This window comes from Microcebus murinus, chromosome 14, assembly GCF_040939455.1.
Source record: "Microcebus murinus isolate Inina chromosome 14, M.murinus_Inina_mat1.0, whole genome shotgun sequence".
NCBI classification, from domain to species: domain Eukaryota; kingdom Metazoa; phylum Chordata; class Mammalia; order Primates; family Cheirogaleidae; genus Microcebus; species Microcebus murinus.
Window position 1 is genome coordinate 68,765,652 of NC_134117.1, and position 14,593 is coordinate 68,780,244.

The following is a 14,593-nucleotide window of genomic DNA, read 5'->3' on the forward strand; positions in this document are numbered from 1 at the left end:
TGACCGACAGACGGTGGGTCCGCGGGCAGGTGATCGCGGTGACAAGGTCCCTGCGTGCACTGCCACCGTTCTCCGGGCCCTCACCCTCCTCCACCTCGCCAGGAGGCTGCAAACCGCGTCTCTCTTTGACCGTTTGCCACCCTGTCTCTTGTGTCAGAAGCGCCAAATTAACGCTCGAGGCCTGGCCCCTTTGTTCTTTCGTTTGGAAGGTGTCAGTGACAAAGCCGTTCTTCGAGCACGTTTGACTTGCGTTGTTTTTGCTGTGTGGTGCCTCCATCGCAGTGTGTGAGTCCAGAGAGTCGGGGAGCGTGCTCGGACTGACTCCAGCCTGTGCCAGGAGGGGAGGGCCGCGGGCCGGCCTGGGGGCGAGGGGTGTCGGGTGAGGGCCGCGGGGTGAGAGTGGTCTGGGCAGACCTCAGAGATGTGTGTGTGTGCGCCTGTGCGTGTGTGTGCGTGTGGCAAAGCTGAGGCATGATGATGAAGCTGGTGACTAGGTTTGCGTGATGGCACGTGAGCATTTGTATGGGTGCCTGCCCATGGCCAGTTCAGAGTGTCTGGGTTGGAGGCCCCATGATGCCGCCCATGGGCGCCAACAAGCCACAGCGCTGTTGAACTTGGGTGGCCACAGGGATCTTGGCAAGGTGTGGCTGTCTCCGAAGGCCCCAGCCTTTCTTCACATTCTGGTTTCTCTGTGACGCCTGGCTGGGCAGCACTGGCAATGCCGGACTCCGGGGCTTTGGACCTCGGCTGGGGAAGGGGCTCCGTGGGCCCCACCAGCACCACTGGCCATGTGTGCTGGTGCACTTTGGGCAAGTCCTCCTCTGTGTACTCGGTTTCCTCACTGTTAGCTCAGCCTGTGATTGCAATAAACTAAATAAAATAGTGCATGTGAATCATCTTTAGACAGTAATAAACACGATTCTATGTTGGGATTTGTTGAGGGCAAATGTACACACACCGACATCCGTCCCCAAAGAGGACACACCTGAACTCGGGGCTCGGGTCACGGCACGTCCCCCTCCCTCCTTCCAGGAGTTTGTGTCTCACGCCAACTTTGTGGCCTGAGGCAGGCCTTCAGGGCACAAATATGAAGGGTCTCATGCTCCAGGGTTTCCTGGTTTTGTTGATCAAGCCCACAAGGCTTTACTCTTATAGTTTCCCAGAAAACAGAAGATTAACGGGCTCCAGTTGTGTTAGGGAGCTGTGGGTTAAACTGTGCCCCCAACAACCCCCAGCACCTGAGGGTGCGACCATATGTGGAGACGGGGTCTTTAACCAGGTGATTAGGTTAAGATAAAGCCATTGAGGTGGGCCCTGCTCCGGCACGACTGGCGCCCTCAGGAGAAGGAGCTTGAAACGCAGGCACAGGCTGAGGGCGGACCGCGCGAGGACAGGCTGAGGGCGGACCGCGCGAGGACACGGGCAGGTGGCTGTCTGCAAGCCGCGGCGGGAGGCTCAGAAGGAGCCAGCCTTGCTCACAGCTCATCTTCAGCCTGAACCCGTGGGCACGGGCCCCTCTCCTCTGGGCGTGGCTGTCCTCACCCTGAGCGTGGGAGGGTGGGAGCCAGCCTGCCGCGTTGAGCACGGCAGGGCGGGGGCAGGGTGGCGAGCCCAGGGACCGCGTGCCGGCGAGCAGAGAGGTCCTCTGCAGCCGGACCGCCAGAGTCTGGAAAGGAGAATGCGTTTGGGTTCTACCATGAAAATAACGAGTCGTCATTAAAACAAGCACTTCAAGCAGGGGGTGCTGTGATGGGGCCTGAATTCAGAAAAAACTCTGGCCAAGGCTCACAGGGGACTCTGGGCTCGACCACCCAGGGAGGTGGGCTGCGCAGAGTCCAGGAAGGGAAGCACAGTGGCCCGCGTCCTCCCACCACCCCTCCACCACCCTCTCCTGTGCAGAGGCAGCCGTGGAAGCCCCCAGCCCAGCCCCAGCACTGCGCCACCGAATTCTCTGAGAGCTGCTCGCTGCGGGTGAAGACAGGCTGGACCTGCCCTGGGCCCAGGACACTTTCGATTGTGTAAAAGGTGCACTTCTTCTTCGGAAATCTGGGGGTGGGGCGTGAGGGACAGAGAGCCGTGAAATGCGTTTGCCTTCATTCATTCCCTCTCCAGAGAAGGCTGTCCCCACCGACGAGAAGGGGAAACCACGACCCGCATCCCCTCGAAACGCAGCTGCGTGCACACCCTCCGTGACCGCTGGCCTGTGGAGAAGACCGGGGCGGGGGTCAGGATTCCACATCGCCCTCTTCTTCCTCAGGCCATGGACATTCCATCCATTATTTCCCAAAGATGGAGCTCCACCACCTGCTGGGATGAAGGGCGTTGGTTGGGCTCGTGGACGGGGAACAAAGGCGAAGGTCATTTCTGAGCCGGAGGATCCAGCAGGGAGGGCAGTGAGGAGGGGCTGGGCCCTCGGGAGCCCTAGAGAGCCCCGGGCAGGCAAAGGTCCTCGGGCTGCAGCAGCCGGAGCACTGGCTCTGGGTGTGCACAGTGGGCTCAGGGGTGCGGACCCCCAGCGGGTTTGCAGTAGGTGGGTCAGGCCCCCAGGACCTGAGGACGGTCCAGCCATCCAGGCGCCGCGGGCTCCCCCGCTCAGATGTGTCCAGGGCCAGGGCTGCAGGGTGCTGGTGCCCAGCAGTTCAGAGCCGGGTCCCACCTTTGTCTCCTGACTTGGTGGCCCCTAGACTCTGATGTCCAGATCTCATGTCCATGCTGCCCTGACCTGGCAGAGAGCTCACGAGCCAAGCCGGACAGACTCTGGGGCTCACCAAGAGGACAGGAGGCCTCTGGGTTGGGCACTAGAGGCCAGCAATGGTCTCGAGGAGACAGTCTCAGGAAGAGGCGGCTGCACGAGGGTCCTAACAGCACCAGTCTATTCTGTTCCTGACTCTCGAGAGTTCCACAAAATCAAAGCAAAGCGACAGCAACACATAGCAACGAGCCATAAGCAGGCCCCTTCCAAATATCTGTCTATTAAGTTATGTAATTTAAATAGAAAAGGATTTTGTTTCTGGGCTTTACTCCTGAACCTCTAGTTACTGGGTGGTATTTCGGCTGTGAAATCCGAAAGATTAAGGACAGATATTATGGTTAAGAACACTAGAGCTGTACTCGAGATTGTGGCCTCCAAGTTGGAGGCCTTGGGAAAGGAAAAGCCATATTCCAAGTTCTTGAGGTTTCCACCCTGCTAAGCACCATCCACTTGTCCAGAGCTGGAAACCTGTAACAATGTGTCCCTTGTTATTTTTAGAATTTAAGATGATATTTTCCTATTTTAGTTAATGGCCTGAGAATGAGATTTTGGTTGTTTGCAATAAATTGCCTGATTTAGAAGTATTGGTGCAGAGGGACTCTATAATTCGAAGGCTTTTTATAGCACAGTTTTTCCTTGTCTGGAGAATTCCTTCACTCAGGTGGAGGGTGATTAATGACTCTGTGCCTGTGAGCTCGCGGGCGCTCCCGCGTCCTCCGAGTGGGGGCTGAGGGATCGCAGGTAGCAGAGAGGAAATCCCAGAGCCGCGCTCTCCTCCCGGAACGCGCAGGCATCCAGGTAAAGCCCCGCGTAGGCCCACCCGGGTATAAATTGGGGACTGTGCTTAAGGCCGTGTCCACAAGTGTACTGGCCAGCAGCCCTCCTTCAGCCCCAGAAAAGCAAGGAGAGGGAGTGTAGGATTAATTCCTCCTTTTTTTCTTCTTTTTCTTCTGATTATTTCAAAAGGAAAATGCTTCCCATCTTTAACCTAATAAATACTTTCTACGGCCAGACACTGAACAGCAGAAGGATAAAGGCTTTAAGGAGGAGTTATGCTCACCGCTGCGCTGGGGAGGGCGAAGTTGAGTGGGAGAGACTCCAACAGCAGTTCGCAGGGGGTGGGAAAGCGCCCAGCGGGCCACTGTGCGGTTGGGCTTCCCATGAGCACTGGGACTTGCCAGGGGTTCACCAGGCTGGAAAGGAGGGAGGATTGTTCTCAGAAGATGCAATTGCATTGAAGTCCATGAAACGAGAACACCTCCAGTGCCTGGGGGGCAGGGCTGGAGGGGGGAGGCAGCTGAGAGGCTGGAGCAGTGGGCAGGGGTGGACAGGTGGAAGGGTCCCGGAACACGGCAGATTTATATGCCCTAATAAAGACCTTGGATTTTTTTTCCTGCGGGCAATAGGGAGCAGGGAGTGTACTAAAGCAAGGGAATTGAAATAGGATTGATGTGTGACAGCTGTACACACCTCATTATTTGTAAAGATGTGAGACCCAAGGCCCGTGCCAAGTCAGGATGGCTCTGAGGGCACACAGCTAATGGCTAGCAGCGCCTGCTGGAGACCTTGGATCTCCTGGAAGAAGCCTACCATCCAAAAGACCACCAGGATGGCTAGATAGTAGAAAGAAGAGCTTTACTGGTGATACCAGTTTGCAAACCAGGAAGGGACAGAGGAGGACATGTGCCTACGGTGCTCTCTCTTCCGAGAGGGGAGGGGCGGGCTGGGTGCTGTGCCTCGAAGGATCTGCAGTGCACGATAGAGTCACACGTATTTAGCAGGTTCAGGGAGGAAGCTGTATATGTTCATGAGGGGAGACCAGTGCATGCCCAATGAGTAAACACATATGTAACATACATCCATGTTCACTTGGGCGTGGGGTTTTAGCATTACAATGAGGTGGAATTTGGCTCTTTACGTCAAAAGGTGAACTGTGGGACACGGACACAGTCTGTGCACAGCCTCTGCAAGCTGGCTGGGACTGGCTTAAGGTCTGTAGTTGCTTAACAGGGAAGAATGTCTGTAAGGCCCTGTCCAATCAGAGCTGTAGGGTCTGGTTGTAAATCAGAGTTAGAAGGGGGTCTGACAATTTGATAGCTTCTATTGTTAGGGCGTTTAGGAAAAGTTTTTTTTCTTGTAGGTGCAGGAATTTAAAAATCTGCCATCCTAGCCCAGCCCTAAATCTTCAACCCATAGGTAACTTTTGCTTCCTTAATGTTAAGGTCCATCTTAGTTGATAAATATGTGTCTTAGACCGCAATCCTAAACTGAGGTTAAATCTGGAGTTTCTCATGCATTCTTTAATTCATTACTAATTCATTCTCTCTTTCCTTTTCAAAGAAATACGTTCTCATTATGTTTATCACAGGTACGTGCCAGGTGTAGTTTTCTTCCTCAAATCTCATTCTCAAATCCACCCCACCTTTACTCTCCTGGACACACTGATGGGAATCTGGTGGCATTTGTGATAAAAGCTCAGGAAACTGAACAAAGCAACAAAGCAGTCAAGCTTTCCATAAGTCTAACTTCTGTTTTTCAAAGACCAAAAACACCAAAGAGTGCCCATCTAGGCCAGCTCTCTGGGACAAATCCACCACAGAATGTTCCTGAAAGGGGGTTTGATCCTGTTGGGAGCCTGCTGGGAGGCTTCCCAGGTCGTCCTGGAGGTGGCTGCCCAGACAGAGCCCTGCCCACCACAGATGTGCCTCTGGTTCTGGACCTTGGCCTGCACCTGCCCACCTCTGTCCCTGCACTCAAGGGGCTCAAAGCTCTCATTCAGGGTGACCTAAGGGCCATTCTTATTTATTTATTTTTATTTTTTTATTTCAGCATATTACGGGGATACAAATGTTTAGGTTACGTATATTGCCCTTACCCCACTTGATTCAGGGCTTCAAACGTGTCCATCATCCAGACGGTGCTCACTGCACCCATTAGGTGTGAGTATACCCATCCCCTCCTTCCCCGTCCCACCTGCCCGGCACCTGATGAATGTTATTACTATATGTCCACTTAGGCGCTGATCAGTTAAAACCAATTTGCTGGTGAGTACATGTGGTGCTTGTTTTTCCATTCTTGGGAAGCCTCACTTAGTAGAATGGGCTCCAGCTGTATGCAGGATAGTACAAGAGGTGCCGGATCACCATTGTTTTCTGTGGCTGAGTAGAACTCCATGGTACACATTTACCTATCGTTTCCACTTTACTGAGGAGGAAGCAAGGTCTTTCCCCTGCAGAAAGCAGGGACATCCTAACGACAAATGGTGAATGCGTTTCAGAAGCGTCTGACTTCACCAAAGCCAACACAAATTCTCTTTGGGTCACTTCTCCCTGCTTCCCTGGTTCCTTAGCCTGATACTCGTCCCTACTCCCAGGGTCTGTCTCTTTCCCCCAGTCTCACCCACGCTCCGGGCGTCGGCTCCAGCCTGGCCTCTGCGCAGCCGCTCGGGCTGCTTGGGCTCTCACTGGCCGCGATCAGCTGCTAGCCATGGGAGAGGCACAGAGAAGCCTTCTCAGAACCAGGCCTCGCTGCCCCGTGCCGGTCATCCGCCCCTCCCTCCAGCCCACATCCCCGTGCCCCTCTAGTCCCAAGGGGAGGTGGCCGAACTTTGCTGGAATCTCACCACGTGGAGCAGTGGGAAGCGCCAGGTTTGGGATGAAACAGGCCTGGGTTCAAAATCTGGCTCTTCATAACTCATTGGGGAATGCAAATTAAAAATACAAGGAGACACCACTACACCCCTCAGAGCAGCTGAGATTAGAAGGCCTGGTGACAGCAAGTCCTGGAGAGAATGAGTACCGACCCCACCCACTGGGAGGGCGACTGGGACAAGCACCCCAGAGGCCGAGGTTATCTCTGAAGTTGAGCGCGCACGCTGCACAGCCTGTGCTTCACTCCTGGCGCAGTCCCAGCATCGGGGCGCGTGTGCCCCGCAGGGCGTGGCAAACCTGTTCTGCCGACCTTATTCAAAATAGCTGAAACCTGGGAGGAACCCAATGTCCAACAGCAGGAAGATGAATAAACAGATTATGGGGTGTCTATACAGTAACGTACACACGGCAATGAAATACAAGAAATTACTCTGTGTGCATCAGCCGGTTGACCCGCACAGACACATACAACACATGTGGCACACAGGAGCAGTTCCCGCCTGGTTCCATGTACGTGACTTCAAGAAAGGAGCAGATGTCATCCGTGGAGACAGAATAGTGGTCACCCTGGGGCCCTGACAGGAGCAGAGCCGGGGAGCCCCTGGGGGCTGGAGAGTTCTGTACTGAGGTCTGGGAGGCGGCTCTTGACCCCAGTTTCTTCCATTGTAAAATGGGATGATAAAATGTGACCTCGGAGTTCCTGAAGCATAAGTGAGGTGAGGGACATCAGGGCCCAGCACCATGCTGGGTGAGAAGCAGCCCGAACGGTGCAAGCCAGTGTTTCATCCCTCCTGTCCGCTGGTCCTCAGTCAAAAGGGCCTGGGGCGGACCACGGAGTTACAGACTGCGTGTGGGCCAGATGGGCAGAGGAGGGTCCCCTGTGGCTCCCAGGGCGACTGGCCCTGCAGCGCCACACTGCTTTGCAGCTGGGGAGTCCAGGTCCCTTCTCACCAGCCCCGAGACCTGCCACCACCAGAAGCTGAGGCGAATCTCCTCTCAGCACATGGGCCATGTCCAGGAAGGGACTCCGAAGGCCCAGCCTGCCTCACTGCAGTAAGGGAGCCTGAGCCCAGCTGCGCCCAGCTGCCACTTAGTTGCTGAGTAACATCATCACTGGCCTCTGACAGCTCAGCTAAAGTCCAGTCTAGCTGCTCGTCCACGGTTAGACGTTCCACTGGCCCTGTCACTTGAGGCAATGATTCCTTGTAAAGACCAAATGCTCTTGGCTCACCCATTAGTCCTGGGGCCTTAACATTTGGGCCTCTTCCTGGGGGACTCTGGCTGCTTCAAAAGGCTGAAATGGACAGGGCAATTAGCTTCCTCTCTGGTCCCATCATTAATGGAAATGCGTGGAGCCAGAGATTGGGTCAGAGTCTCTCTCTGGCCCCCCATCTGCTCCTGGGCACTCTCTCTCTCTCTCCCTTCCTCCTCTTCCCTGCCCGTGGGCCTCTGTGGCTCCTCCGTGCTGGGATCTCTGGTGTCAGGCTCTTCTGCTCATTTTCCAGCTCCTACAGAAGAACCGAAACTCAGATGCAGCGGCACGCGTGTGTCGGCCTGTGAACTCAGTATCTGTGCTTGCGGAGTTCCCACGCTCCAGCATGGCACCAGCATGAGAAATCCCAGATTTGAGGGGTGTCAGGGTCATTAGGGGCTTCAGTGCATGGTGAGTCCGGCCCATCTCTCCAGACTCGGGTGGAACAGTTCACCCCTCGGGCTGGGTGAGGCTAGGATGTCCCGATGGCAGAGCCCCCCCGGCCCTAGCCAGGCCACCAAAGGACTCTCGGGCTTCAGCTCAAAGAAGACCTTTGGAATACACAGCGATGTGTTGATGAGATAGGTGGCACGTGTGTCCCCAGAAGGCAAAAAGCAACTGATGGTTCTTCATCTGCTATACATTTTATGTGACTCAGGAAGCTGAATGATTTCCATCTGGATAGGTGGCAAGGTATGCTTGTGGCAAGCTTTCACACCTCTGCTACGGATACATTTCGTGCATTAATTTACACTGCTTCTCTGTGTACCTAAATGCAGCCATGCAATTCTACTGAAGTCTACTCAGCAAAGGGGAAGGAAAGAGAGAATGATAATTTATTGTCTACCCCGTCTGGATGCTTTATATAGGTGCTATTGGTTCATCCTCACAGTCACATGTTAAAGCAGGGGTTCTCAAACTTGAGCGAGCACACCTGAATCACCTGGGCCCTGAGCTGCTTCCTGACTCAGCAGGTATGTGGGGGGTCTGAGAAAGTGTGCTGCTGGTCTTTACAAGGAATCATTGCCTCTAGTGACAGGGCCAGTGGAACGTCTAACCGTGGACGGGCAGCTAGACTGGACTTTAGCTGAGCTGTCAGAGGCCAGTGATGATGTTACTCGGCAACTAAGTGGCAGCTGGGCGCAGCTGGGCTCAGGGACCCCACTTAGAGAAGCACACTTTGAAGAGTCATCCTCGATCTAAGATGATGACTTGAGGCTCGAAGACAGAAAGCCAGACAGCTAGTGACAGATGCTGTTAGCTTTCGCTGCCTAAGCACCGGCCCCATAACAGCGGCCTAAACAGCTGCTCATATTGCTCCTGGGCCGGTTGAGCAGCTCCGCTCACACGGGCCTGGGGGCATGGGGGCCGGGGGAGCCTGCTGGTCTGGGGGTGGTCTGGAGGTTGGCTTCATTTTGGCTGAGGAACAGGGGAGACTGCACAGGAGCTTCTCGTGACCCAGCAGTGACCCGCCCTGTTCACGCGGCGGCTTCGGGGCTCCAGGTACCTGGGCAGGACCGTCAGTGGTGCTCGAGGGCCCAGCTCAGACCTGCACACGCCACTCGGGCCTGCTCTGCTCACCGAAACCCTGGGCCAGCCAGGACCCAAGGGGCGGGTGAGATGGGGAAGAATGTGGGCCTATTTACAAGAAGTCTCCTGTGTGGCGTGCACCGCGGGCTCCGTCTCGCACCCCGCCTGTGTCTCCACTGCCCGCCCGCGTCTCCACTGCCCTCCCGCGTCTCCACTGCCCACCCGAGTCTCCACTGCCCTCCCGCGTCTCCACTGCCTACCTGTGTCTCCACTGCCCACCTGTGTCTCCACTGCCCGCCCGCGTCTCCACTGCCCTCCCGCGTCTCCACTGCCCTCCCGCGTCTCCACTGCCCTCCCGCGTCTCCACTCCCCTCCCGCGTCTCCACTGCCCGCCTGTGTCTCCACTGCCCGCCCACGTCTCCACTGCCCGCCTGTGTCTCCACTCCCCTCCTGGCTCCACTGCCCGCCTGTGTCTCCACTCCCCTCCTGCGTCTCCACTGCCCGCCTGTGTCTCCACTCCTCTCCTGGCTCCACTGCTCGCCTGTGTCTCCACTCCCCTCCTGGCTCCAGGGCAGCGCAGAGGAGGGGCTCAGCTCTGCCCTCGCTTCTTGCTGGCTCAGTGGATGTCGGGAAGACAGAATCTATCATTAGCAACAACATGCCACCAGGGTTTCCCCCTGAGAAATACATTTTTCATTTTCCATGGAAAACTTTTAAAATGACGTTTCTTTGGAACCATCAGTTATAAGCACAAGTATGGAATTCAAATGAACATCCAGTTTTCACAGCTGTATCTGTGCTAAATTAAAAAGAACAGAAAAACAAAGAGAAAGAAAAAAAATGACCTCTGGCTTTCTGCAACCGGATGGGGGGAGGAGAAGGGATCATTCCAACACCACGCTGGCTGCACAGCCACGCCATCGTTTCCAGATTGGACTCTTAATTAATCATGGCTGGATTTTTGCACTTTTGCTCTGTGGCTGGTGTTTTATTTTCTTCCTCTAGTGCCCACATGAGCATCCTCTGGCTATAAAACATCCAGTGAGAAGTTATAAAAACATGTCATCTTGGTTATAACATACGGCTAATTGATTTTTGAGAATCGCTTAATTGTGTGACTTCAGTTAACTAAACAACAATGCCTGTTTTCACACCCCTGATATTAGCTCATAGTATTTCATGACCTGCCCCCGCTGAGACTCACTCCATATTTCTGACCGTAAATCTGGCCTCTGACCAGGCTTGCATATTTGCTCCAGCTTTGTTGTGGTGGTTTTACTGCATCGGTTGCCTTTAAAAAAAGTTTATGGCGGGCAATAAGCATGGAGAAAAGTTTAAGGGTAGAAAGGGTTTCTTTCCCCCGAATCTACGTGAGCTCAATTTTCGGTTTCTTCCTTAAATAAAATAATAAAAGGTGGTTTTCTTCACTGCTTGGCCCAACGCGGACCTGCATGGGTTCCACTTAAATGGTGTGCGGGAGACACGGGAGCTGTGGATTTCCATAGCGGCTCCAAAAGCTCGGCCGGGCAGAGTAACCGCCTGGAGTTTCGCAGGCGTCCCCTTCGGTGACAAGGGGCTTTCACCGTGGAAAAGTCGGGATGACAGGCGCGTGGAAGGGCAGAGGAGAGGCCTGGGGGACAGCAAGGGGTGGGGGGAAAATAAAGGATTTGAGGCCAGCAGGGGACATACCTTTGGTGGACCATAAGAGGGTGGGACTGCGGACTGGGACGGTCTCCCTAGATTGTGATCCAGGCTGCAGAGATGGGGCTGAGGAAGAGAAGACCACATTCGGTTTTACCCTTCCGGAAGTTGCCAGATCTATCCAAAGATTGTTCTCCGCAGTTATTATACAGAGTCAAGATGCAAGATCTCTATGAAAAGCCACAACCTGGCGCGAGAGAAGCAACGTGCCACTTGCCCTAGCTTAACGTGGGACTGCTGACTTTTTATTTTCTTTCTTACCATAAAAGAAGACCAGGGTAACAGTTAGGATCTGTAATAGCAGCTGATGCGGAGGGGCCGTGTTTTAGGTGCTTTGCGGACATTAATTCCTTACGCCCCCTCGAGGACCAGGTGGTGCGGGTGCTGTTGCTCCACACCGCTCAGCCAGAACCACTGAGGCACGACCAGGCAAGTGACCGTGCACCGTCACACGGTGGCCACGTGGCAGAGCTGGGACCTGCCCAAGTGGTCTGGCTTCCGCCTCTACCCTCTACCCTTGATGGCCCCAGACAGAGGCCCTGGGTGCTGGGCCCGTGCAGTCGCTGTGTCAGGAAGCGCCAGCTCCTGAGGTGGAAGGATAGACGTCTTTTCTTTCTTTCTCTCGCCCAGATGCGCTGGCCAGAGCTTCCCAGCAGTGCCGGCAGCAGTCCTCGCCCCATCCCCAGCACCAGGAGGAGGAGGAGGCAGGCCGCCTGCTGCCACGGCGAGTGTCGCTGTAGGTTTTCTTGTTGATTCGCTTCAGCAAATTGAGGAAGTTCCCCCATGCCTCATTTTCTGTGAGTTTTCTTTTTTTTTTTTAAATCACAAATGGGTGTTGTATTCTGACAAAGGCTTTTTTATTTTTGCATCTACTGATATGCTCATATGTTTTTTGTTCTTCCACTACTGTGGTGGGTTATATGAATTGATTTTTCAGTATTGAGCTAGCCTTGCACCCCTGGAATATATTCCCCTTAGTCCTAGTATATATCCTTTCTGCAGATTGCTGAATTCTATTTGCTAATACTTTGGTAAGGATTTTTGCGGTCAGAGAAGGAAAGGAGTACTAGGAATGAGGCCTATACCTGAGCAGTAGGCGACCCGGGATTGCTGGCCTTGTCCTTGCCAGGTCCCCGAGGAACCCCGCTGCGGGCTGTGCACACAGGCCTGGACGGCCTGAAGGAAAACACAGGCGGCACAGAAAGAGGAGGACAAACCTGGGTGTTCTCATCTGCCACCTCTCCATTCTTGCAAAAGCAAACAAACAAGCAAGTCCAAGGTTTTGTGTCATTCTAAGAGGAAGGTCTCAACCAGGGTACAGGGGCTGCATTCCTTGCTACATGCTAAGCAAGATACAGAAAAATCAAATGAGTCCACTTTCTTGTGCTTTTAATAACCAGATAAAAACTTCTAGCAATTTTCATTGAACAGAAACAAAGCACTTTGCAGGAAAGCAGTCCCCCCAGCCATCAATACCCACTTCTCCTCAACCCCACCACGATCACCACGGTGAGGGGCAGATGTGCCCAGGCTCTGGGGCCGACTTCGACCTTAGGGAAGAAGGACCCAGGGGCCTGGGCAGGGGCCACCATGAGATAGACCCCCCTTCAGCTTTCTGCCCTTCCGGGTGACACCAACCTTGCCTGTACCTTTGTCCTAATTCCTCACGCTGGTCCCTGCAGGGTAACCTCCCTAATTAATACCTAGGGTGACCATAAAATTCATCTTATAAACCAAGAATGTGGCACTTTTGAAAGTCATTATGCTGGGATTGTTTGGGGCAAGCTGGCGCATACAGGCAACCTGCTAATGCTTCGGCTTTCCCAGAACCCGGGCTCTGGTTGTTCTCGCCAGACCCCACTCCCCACCATGGTGGGCACGAATTTCTGCCTGTGCCCTGCCCTAGCAGCCAAGCCCCTTCTCCCCTCCTCCAGAAACCCCTGTTGCTGTCCCCACCTGGGCTCTCTAACAACTGGTTGCCTGACCCCTGAACCCCGCTGTGAAATCCGGTGTCCGTAGAGATGCTGTTCACAGACTGGACTGTGACCTGCAGGTGCTGGCTCCTTGGCTTTGGTCTCAGGTGGCCTCCCACGATCTTCCGAACTTTGCACCCAGTGCTCTGATATGTTCTCTCTGCTCTCACTGGGCAGACCCACTTGGCAGCCCCGCGCGCACGCCCGCTGCCTCGTGGGAAGTGCTCCTCCCTGCTGCTCCAGCCGGGGGTGGGATGAGCCTCCACCAGTTTGAAAGCTGAGGGGTCTCAGCAAACCAAAACACAGGCTTCCTCTTCTCCCTCCTGTCCCTCCTGATTAAGCCTACTGTCACCTGACTTCCCTTTCAGAGGTTGGACCATGGGACTAGAAAGATTAAGGAAGCGAGCCCCGTGCCCCTTAGAAGTATCCTCAGGTTGGGAAATCGGGTCTAGCCAGGGCATAACCTGGCCTTCATTTGCAGGAGGACTATTAAGAAGGTCCTGGATATTAAAGTGGCGCCTTGAACAGCTATCTGTACACCCATGTTCCTAGCAGCACCATTCACAACAGCCAAGAGGTGGAAGCAACCCTGTCTGTCAACAGAAGAATGGATAAGCATAATGAGGTATATGTATACGACGGAGTATTAGTCAGCCTTAGAAAGGAATGAGAAGAAAGGAAATTCTGGTACATGCTACAACATGATGAACTTTGAAGACACTACACTAAGTGAAATAAGCTGGATACCAAGGGACAAACACTGTATGATTCCACTTATATGAAGTAGCAAAAATAGCCGAAAGTATAGAGACAGAAAGTAGAATGGTGGTTGCCAGGGGCTGGGGGAAGGAAGAATGAGGATTAGTGTTTATGAGTGTAGAGTTTCAGTTTGGGGTGATGTCAGTTTCTGGAGTGGATGGTGGTGATGGTTGCCCAACAATGTGAGTGCTCTTAATGCCACTGAACTGTACACTTATAGTGCTTAAAATAGTAAATGCTGTGTATACTTTACCTAAATTAAAAAAAAAGGAATGTTCTGGACATTCACTCCACAAGACACTGTTTTGTTTGTCTGGTAAGGGTATTTCCACCCCACCCACTCCTCCCACGCATCTCCCCTTTGCTGGAAGCCCCCACCATCTGGCCTTAATCTGTGCTATCAGCTTCATGTGCTGACGATGGGCTGCCCGGCTCTGGGAGTCCTTCCTGGACACGCTCAGCGGGGCCCGACTCTGCCCGGGGAGAGTGTCCGGGGCCCTGGCGTGAGCGGGTACCAAGCCTCGGGCTGCTCACCCTCCCACGCGGCATGGAGGCGCCAGGCAGAGGGAGTGCATTTTGCAAGCCGAGCTCTGAGACATCACACACTCTGCTTCTCAGCCCAGCCGTAAATGCCGGCCACTTTCACCTGGGTGTCCCAGGGACAGGATGTCCCCTCTGCACAGCCGGTGTCCAAGGGCCCTCCCTGGTGCTGCTGCAGGGAGTCCAGGAAGGCAGAAGGTGGAGGCAGGCACCGCGGACCCTGCCACTCCGTGGCCTCCGCCTGTGGAGCGGGCAGCTGAGGCTGGCTGCCCCCTGACGTCTGCACAGACACACGGAGGTTTGGTCAGATCTGGGCCCCAGGGCAGCGGCTCTGCCCTCAGTGACGGTCGTGTGCGCTGTGCGAGATCGCCGGGGAAGCTCTCGTGTGGCGGCTCTGAGACAACGCAGGGGGCCAGGAGCTTCTCCCCGTCTGCAC